The 9443-nt window shown below is 39.1% G+C and overlaps 1 long non-coding RNA gene across 8 annotated transcripts; it reads right to left on the reverse strand.

Annotated features, from left to right (window-relative positions):
* Positions 1-1930: 1930 nt before the first annotated feature.
* LOC136549748 (uncharacterized) lies at positions 1931-8112 on the reverse strand. 8 transcript variants are annotated; one of them, XR_010782041.1, is made up of 11 exons: positions 7844-8112; positions 6725-6835; positions 5610-6648; positions 5411-5443; positions 3723-4162; positions 3577-3610; positions 3398-3491; positions 3245-3287; positions 3022-3142; positions 2755-2931; positions 1931-2244 (listed from the first exon to the last, which is right to left on the reverse strand). It is a non-coding gene; the product is annotated as an uncharacterized lncRNA (long non-coding RNA). The 8 variants fall into 8 exon arrangements; XR_010782037.1 differs by having other exon boundaries at positions 3723-5443; XR_010782040.1 differs by having other exon boundaries at positions 3723-6648; positions 7934-8112.
* Between the last annotated feature and the right edge of the window lie 1331 nt (positions 8113-9443).

Raw genomic sequence — 9443 nt, forward strand, 5'->3', positions numbered from 1 at the left:
GCGATGGGACCGGATGGTATCCCAATCGAGGTGTGGAGATGCCTCGGGGACATAGCTGTAGTATGGTTAACCAAGCTGTTCAACCATATTTTTCGATCGAACAAGATGCCTGATGAGTGGAGGAGAAGTATATTGGTACCGATTTACAAGAATAAAGGGGATATTCAAAGTTGTACAAATTACCGAGGAATTAAGTTGATGAGCCATACTATGAAGCTATGGGAGAGAGTTATCGAGCATCGCTTGAGAGCAATAACGCGGATCTCTATGAACCAATTTGGTTTCATGCCCGGAAGGTCAACCATGGAAGCCATTTTCTTAATAAGACAAGTTATGGAGCGGTATAGGGAGAAGGACCTACACATGGTTTTTATTGACTTGGAGAAGGCTTATGATAAAATACCAAGGAATGTTATGTGGTGGGCGTTGGACAAACATAAAGTCCCAACGAAGTACGTCGGGCTCATTAAGGACATGTACAGCAATGTTGTGACTAGAGTTCGAACAAGTGATGGAGACACGGATGACTTCCCGATTAGGATAGGACTACATCAAGGGTCAGCTTTGAGCCCTTATTTGTTTGCTTTAGTGATGGATGAGGTCACAAGGGACATACAAGGGGACATCCCTTGGTGTATGCTTTTCGCGGATGATGTAGTGCTAGTTGATGAAAGCCGGACAGGAGTGAATCAGAAACTGGAGTTATGGCGGGAGACTTTGGAGTCCAAAGGTTTTAGACTTAGTAGAACTAAAACTGAGTATATGAGATGTGACTTCGGCACTACTACTTGGGAGGAGGAAGATGTTAGTTTGGAAGGTCAAGTAGTGCCTAGGAAGGATACCTTTCGATATTTAGGATCAATGCTACAGAGGGACGGGGATATTGATGAAGATGTTAGCCATAGAATCAAAGCAGGGTGGATGAAGTGGCGACAAGCGTCTGGTGTCCTATGTGACAAAAGGGTACCACAGAAGCTAAAAGGCAAGTTTTATAGGACGGCGATTAGACCTGCTATGTTGTATGGTGCAGAATGTTGGCCTACGAAAAGACGACATATTCAACAGCTAAGTGTCGCGGAAATGCGTATGTTGCGTTGGATTTGCGGTCATACAAGAAGGGATCGAGTTCGGAACGATGATATACGTGAGAGATTAGGGGTAGCGCCAATTGAAGAAAAGCTTGTCCAACACCGGTTGAGATGGTTTGGACATGTGCAACGGAGACCTCCAGATGCACCGGTGCGTAGTGGAATCCTAAGTCAGGATAGTAACGTGAAGAGAGGCAGAGGAAGACCGAAGTTGACTTGGGTAGATGCAATAAAAGAAGACTTGAAAGGATGGAATATACCCAAAGACTTAGCCTTAGATAGGAGTGCTTGGAAGACAGCTATTCACGTGCCTGAACCTTGATTGCTTCTGTTGGGTTTCAACTCTAGCCTACCCCAACTTGTTTGGGACTTAAAGGCTTTGTTGTTGTTGTTGTTGTTGTAATATATCTTGTGGATCAACATCAGGGTGTCAAAACATTTTATGGGAATAATATATCTTGTGGATCAACATCAAGTTACCAATCAAGAGTACGATGCATGTTTAGATTTAATCAAAGTTAAGGTACCGATATTTTGGCTACGTGACCTTACCTTTTGTATGGATTTGCTGCTAGTCAGCCAATTAAGGTGTTTGTTTGACAATGCTAGGAGATTAGCGTACGCAAGAAGCTCGCATGCATGGCTGTATGTGTATATTCAAACATAAATTGCAAATTAAACTGCATTCAACCTGAATTCAAACATTTAGTGGCTTTTGAAAAAAAAAATAGAAGACCATAAAAACATAGCAAACATTTTTTTGACCATAAATAGAATCAGGCACCATTTTGACCCGACAACTGTTTGGGAACACAATTACACAAACACCGTGACCCTGAGCCCCAAGCCCCGAGAGGCATGACGATCTGCTAGAGGAGTTTGGAACACTACAAGCAACATTTTTATCAAGAGTAGGAAGCATTTAAGCCAGATTATATTAATGCTTACAAAAGTTCCAAGTACTAAGAGAGTTCAAACAAGTTTAGCTTGTGTAGATACATTAAGCTAGATAACAAGGTGACTAAATGGCGGCATGGCAAAAGGGTAGAGTGGTCTTGCTTCTATATTGCAAGCTTCACGCGAACTCACATATTCGGAATTTCCTAGATAGGTAGGCTACGAACCTCTTGATGGGACCTTCGGTTGTCCACTTTCACTTGTCCATGGTGCACATGCAACAACAAAAAATACTCTCAAAATTAGTACAATAATTTTTTTTAGAAAGACAGCAAAAGCTTTGCCAGATTTTTATTAGACGAGGAAAATCAGTACAATAATTCATCATATGCTTTTTTAATAGTTGCCAATCCATTTCGAGGACACTTAATTCTATCATCAATCAACAAGTATAAAGATGTGTATAATTATGTTTGATTCGCACTAACAAAAGCTAATAATACAAGACTGATTATCAGAATTTTAATGCAATATACATGCAAATACATAAAGACTATGTCCTTGCCATTGGGCCAATTACCATCTTAATATTTGCCATCGCTTTTTGTTCATGCCATCACTTTTAGTAATTGTTTATAGGAAAGTTTAAGTAACAAGGTCTACCTAAGAAAATGTATTAAGTACATAATTCAAAAAATAAACCATCCTCCATGATAATACTGTTAAAAACCCTTTTGTCTAAAAAATACTTTAAAACCCCCATTCTTACCTCATCTTTCCAATACAGCATGGCACAGTCATGAATTTATAATCCATCTGACCAATAATTGAATTACACCAGCACAGATCGGTAGAAGTACCCATTCATTGTATTGTACACCAAGCATCTTCAACGGTGTGTGTTTTGCCAAGCACACAAGGGGCTGCATGAGCCAATTTCTAACATCTGAAACCAGATGTAAGTATCATCAGCCATGTATTGATAATGGAATGCAAACTTGATGCTTGTAGGACAATAGAAAGGAAATACAAATACCTTCTCTGGTCAGGGAGCCATTTTTGTAGCATAGAATTACCATCTAACCATCAGGTTAAACAGGGTTAGGGAAGACATGCCCTTCAAGGCTTTGTTTAGCTTCTGTTGTTATCCCAAATACCTACAAAAGAATTAGAGGATGAATTACATACAACGATCAGATAAACAAGCCAAGTAACCAAATAAAATTTGAGCATGTATTCTCAAGTTATTGTGTGGCTACCAAGGATAATGACAAAGATCACCGGGAGTATTCAGAGTTAAACCTACAACAGATGCAATGGTCCCATAAGAAATCATGAAACTTGTTTGCAAAACAGTACAACAAACTCACACTGAAACTTGTTTGGACAGTTTCGAACTTTCGGTATGTTACCATTAAGGTACTCCATCTTCCTGAAGTCCCTCAGCATTAGCCTCTGTTACTGTCGTGTCGCTGGAATGCTCCTCAAGATGACCTACTGATCCACCTGGAAAAAGGAGAACGTATCAATCAGACTGATCGACAGATATCAGGAAGAACACATCTTCTATATTCAGGAAATTCAGACTTACCATCAGAACAGTTTGTTGTGACTTGTGAACTCATCTAGAATAAAAGAACATTCAGAACAAAAATAATCAATTTCAGTGGTCATTAGAGAAGTTTTTAACAATGACCCAATTAATTAAATAGAGAAATGAAGAAGGCAGGGGTTGACCTGAACTTCAGTATAGCACGCTCTAGCCTGTGGAGGCTCCCTTGAGTTTCTTTATCGTCTCCTCGTACCCCAAATATCATCTAGTAGCAGCAACATCAAATATGTTTTATCAAATTCCACAAGCAAACAACATGGCTAGAGGGGCTGCACAGAAGGAGAGGATACTGCCGGTTGCCAGAGATGTCGATGGCGCAAGGCTTCTTGTTGTTTCAGCCATGAATCTTGTAACATTTGAACATCATCACTGGTTAGTGCAGTCAAGAGTTCTTCTCCATCTCCAGTAAAACCATAATCTCTGGTGCTTTATTTTCTCTCTTTAATGCAAATAGCAACTGATGGACCACACCAATTTCAGAGCATATAACTGAATTGTGTCTATTTGATAACCCAGAACCATAATAGAATAGACTCTATCATCCAGGACTTGACTTGTTCAATCTCTGTATGGAAGATGCACTTCTCATATTTGTACATGCTGAATACGATTAGTAATAACTTCACAAAGGTAACCAAGATTTCTACTTGATGAAAAATGACTAATTTTTCTACTACAGTAAATGAACCAGCAAGTGCGTTTCTAAACAAACAAAACCGACCTCTAAATTTTATAACTTCCAATTAGTTAACACTGATGGAGGCATCTGACATTAAATTTGATCATCCGACATTCAAAAATATATTTTATACTGCATGCAATGAAAAAATTATGTTTCCTGTGACCTGTATTTGTCTCAAACTCTCAGTTGACAAGGCAAACATTTTGTAGGGCTGTGATTTAGTGACAGGGTTGAACAGATGTAGTAACTGCTAATCCTGCTACAAATTATGATAATGTGATAGTTTGGTCTTCTCGGACTACCATATTATGATGTAATCTGTGGATTTCCCTTCGAGAAAATCGTGGATCGTTTCAACAGGTACCAATGGTACCGGTGGATTTGGTAGAGAGAGAAAAAATACTGTATGCTGTGCTAGTATATATATATATATATATATATATATATATATATATATATATATATATATATATATATATATATATATATCAATGAACAAATGATGCACTACTTTACACACGAAACCACACATGTGTAGTCAGATATGAAGTAATAGTAAGGAAGACAAAATTTTGCGACTGCATTGACATCGGAAGGCTTATTTGCATGTAAAAGATGGCAAAAGGTTGATCAGCTCGGCTTACTTTGACAATTAGAACAGGTGCAAATCGGCGATATTCCATATTCCACATGATCAGCATTAAGGCACCCCAAAAGGCGTTTTAATCTTTGAAAAAAAGGATGTTGGCCAAAAAATCAAAACATAATTGTATTTTTAACAGCCACATGTTCCATTTTTAACTGCCACATGTATTTTTAACAGCATTCATTCATTTCAGAGATATGCCAATGCAGAAAACATACAGGATGCATCAATGGGACCAAATGCACTGAAAGAAGAAAGTAATGTTCTAAAGTAGGCATGGTCTTCCTATGCTACAAACAGTAGCACATTGTATTTAGGAAATAGAAATATGGCAGTGGAACTATCAGGACATACTGCAGCGAAAATATCCTCTTATCCAGTCTATACATCTTAATTGACTGAATAGATTTTAGTACACGTATTTATGATGTGAAAAACGGGATTTCGGTGAATTAGGCAGATTAAAAGAACAGGAGAAGGCTTACCAAGTAGAGGAACATGGTGATGATTAACTCTCACTGTCATACATCACAGAAAAAACATGTTAAAATTCTAGAACGCATGAAGAAACGTGTTTCTTTTTCTTTTTCTTTTTTTTGTAAAATCTAAGCTCATTTTTTTGGTCTGCATAGTTGGTTTCAAAAGCACGCCGACATAAATCATAGAAAGACTGTTAATTCTGACCTGAGCGCACGCGCGCAAGACGTGCAACTTCACGGCGGCGGCTGGCTGGTGATGGATGTCGGTGGTGAGGCGGCAGCAAGATGGAGAGGCGCTCTGGCGGTGTCGCGGCCCTGCGGTGGTGCTACCGTGCCACGCCGCACAGCTGTCAGAGGGCGCAGGCGGGTCCACGCTGCCGCGGGGTCGCGGCCCGGCGGTGGTGTTGCGGTGTAAATTAATTCATGGTCGACACACTGTATTATGAGAATAAATACATTTAACAAATTCTTTTATGTGCCTAGGTGCCTCAAATAGGCCAAAATCTGCATCAGACACATGATTAAGGATCAATCATTTATCTAAGTCTTCTAACTCTCCATGCTATTCACACCCTTTTGTTAGTGGAAAAAACAATCACCATGGCTTTAGTCTAATCTTTTGCAATATGTTAAATTCCACTCCATAATAAACTCTACAAATTTTTCATTTTCTTTGTGACTGAACGGAAGTTAAGCTGAAAAATCATACAACTATGGAAGCAACTAATCTCCTGGAGATGAAAAGGTACATAACTGTGACAGCAGAAAGAATTCAGTTAAAGATTCCTAAAATCCTTTGTTCAAACAAATTGCATACCCAATTACAGTATGACTGGATCCGACTTCATCTGTGACTCCATACCTGATGCTTGAAAATAATATATTGGCAAGCATATGCATTCTCAATAAGGACGAGAATAGGATAATAGCAAAAAAAAGGTAGTCATATTTCTCAGATAGGAGAAAGTGGAAATGGTGATATCTCATTGACTGTTGCAATCTATGCAAGAGGATTTCAAGCACAAGTATGTTTTCCTCAAGCGCCGCAATTGATCCTGCTCCTATGTTTCATGTTTCCCCTCCAAATCGGCCCTCAAAGCACAGTTAACAACTTTGACCAAATGGAAAAACAGAGAGTATATCAATACTGATGTTTCAAAAAAAAAAATTAACACGATTTCTTGGAATTCATCCAAACTTCCCTCGGCACTGTCAATTCCAGCAGCCAGATGGCCCATCATCCACTAAAAAAGGTTGACAAAATAGCAAGTTACGACTCAAAAAAGACCTTTGACCATGAGGATAGAAGGTATTCAGTACCTGAACATTGGCGAGATTGATCATTGAAAGATCCTTGAGGCGAGATTGATCACTGTGGTGGATGTCCTCTGTTGCCAGTGGTGGAGAGGCTAACAACAGGAGTTGCCTGACCTGAACAGCAAAGCCAGATAATGTATGAATTGTAACTGTAAGAAACAGTGTAGGTGGCCTGAGACACTTTCAGCATGTTTTAGACATGATTATGATCACCCAACCCCAACAAAAACCTGAATACATGTGACAAGGCAATGCAACCTCTGTTAAAAAAAATAGCTTATCAATCTGAACCCATAAATTAGTTTGAAAATATTATAAGTTCTCAGCTAAGTATTCTATACCCATAATCAGGTAAAGAATCACATTGATCTGGGTAAAGAAGATGGAGAATCCTTCATGCACAATACATCCCGCATATTAAAATTGATGTATCCATAACCCAGAAAAATGTGCTGTTTACTTGTTTTTTCTGTCAGACAGAATACATGCCTCTGCAACAAATTTAGTGAGCTAATCGACATTGTCATTTTCAGCCTATGCTTGGATAAGTCCTTGCGGCCACATATAAGAAGGGATAGATAAAGTTAAAGACATTTTGGAATAAAAGATGACCCCAGGTATTTCAATCAACATTGTCATTTTCAACCTATGATTGTACAAGTCCTTGTGGCCACATATAAGAAGGGATAGATAAAGTTAAAGACATTCTGGAATAAATCACACCAACTAAGAAAAGAAGGGAAATATGCTAGAAAAAGCATTCCTGAGATTAGCATCATTTAATTGTTATAAAAGATGACTCCAGGTATTTCACACCAACTAAGAATCAGCCATTCCCAAAATTGGCATCCTTTTCAGTTGATTTAGATACAAACCATAAACCATTAAATGCCATTTGAGAAATTTCATGGACTTAAGAAAACTATTATAAAAGCATAGTATACCACCTCCAGGCTCCAGGCTTATATAAACTAAAGAAAAACTCCTATGAAGCTAACAGAAGTCCTATTAATACAGGACATTCCAGACCAAATATTTCCTTTTATAAGAATGGACAAATATTAACACAAAGACAGAAGCATTATAGCATGGAGGCAATCTTGGCAAGGAGGCAAAGCGTACAGGGGAGGAGGCGACGAGCGATTCGATGAAGGCCGCGGGGAGGGCCGATCAGAGAAGGGGAACGGAGCGCAGGGCGGAGATTGGGATGACCTTCCATATTTACTGCCGGGCCGTACGCTGCGGTGAGGCGAGGCGACGCCGGGCGGAGCGAAGGCGCGGGTGGGGTTTCGCTCGGATCGCACACAGAGGCAGACCGACGACCCGACGTAGATTGTGGCACGAAAAAAATGTCGCTCTTGAGTCTTTTTAGCTGTGAAAATAGTGCAGCAAGCTCTTGCTCCGCTAGCAGTCAAAACACTGACAATTTTCGTGTTAAAATATACTAGCTCCGTTTCAAATTAGAGTTCGTTAACTCTTTTACTCAAAGTTTGATCACTCGTCTTATTCAAAAATTTATGTAAAATATCATTTGTTTTTGTGGCTTGTTTTATTAACAAAAATTCTTCAAGAAATACTTAAATTTGACTATATTTATATAAATTTTTTAAATAAGACGAGTAGTTAAATTTGGTGTTAAAAAAGTTAAGCGAATTATAATTTGAAATGGAAGGAGTAGATCCTAAGTTGGTTTTGGTTGTTAAAACTGGCCAGGCTAGTTTTAAAAACACCAACATGTTTCCACGGGCATGGATTTTTTTAATTCATAATTCGCTTATCCAGACTCTAAATTGACGTTCTATATATTTTAATTGTCTCGCAGGTGCATCTCTAGATTTTGCGCCCTGCTCCCTCTTTCTTACAAATATGCCCCTGTGGGACTCCTTTTCGCTCCCTGCCATGTTTCCACTTCTTACCAGGAGGTCCCTGTGAGGCTGTCTCGCAGGTGCACCTTTACAGAGTTACATCTTAGACCTTGTATCTTTCTGTAATCATAAAATAAAATGGACCCTCAGGTAGCTAATTTTCTCCTATCCTGATTTTTACTGCCTTTTTTTTCCCTACAGCATTAACGAAAATATAATCCTTTCTTCACTAACACCCATTACACACCAAGCGGGTGGTTAACTAGATTTCTCTAGGATTTTGGATTTCTGCGACTGCACACAGTTGATGAACAGAAGCAAGTCCACTATAGGATCAGAATCAAGATCAACTAATTCCATCTTCTACCCTCAAATGAGCCTCTTGAAAAAGGTGTATTTCGCATCCCTTTGCCTTTGCATCTAAAGTCTGAGCTTGCCAAATCTCCAACGCTTTTACAGTTACCACGATGCAGTGCATTTGCAGCATGCGTAACCACCCCCCCCCCCCCCCCCCCCCCCCCCCCTTCTTCTTTTTAACTGTTTTCTCCCTGTCGATGTGTATCTCAGTAGAAAATAAGAACCATACAACTAGAGTGGAGTAACTGGTGGGGAGCTCCATTCCTAATCTAAAGTTGTCGTCCTATTTTACTTCTTCAGATTTCCTGCTGCATTTTATGTGTATATTTTGGTCATGTTGTAGTGTTTTACAGTTGCCGAAACAATGGAATACACCACACGAATAGATTTTTTAGGAACACCACACGAATAGTTTGTGGATATTTTTTTTAAAAGGAAATAATATGCATTTAATGCTTTTAGGATCTGTATTTAATGTGTTTAAGAGTTGTTCGGCTGAT

Source organism: Miscanthus floridulus, chromosome 4 (genome assembly GCF_019320115.1).
Source record: "Miscanthus floridulus cultivar M001 chromosome 4, ASM1932011v1, whole genome shotgun sequence".
NCBI lineage: Eukaryota > Viridiplantae > Streptophyta > Magnoliopsida > Poales > Poaceae > Miscanthus > Miscanthus floridulus.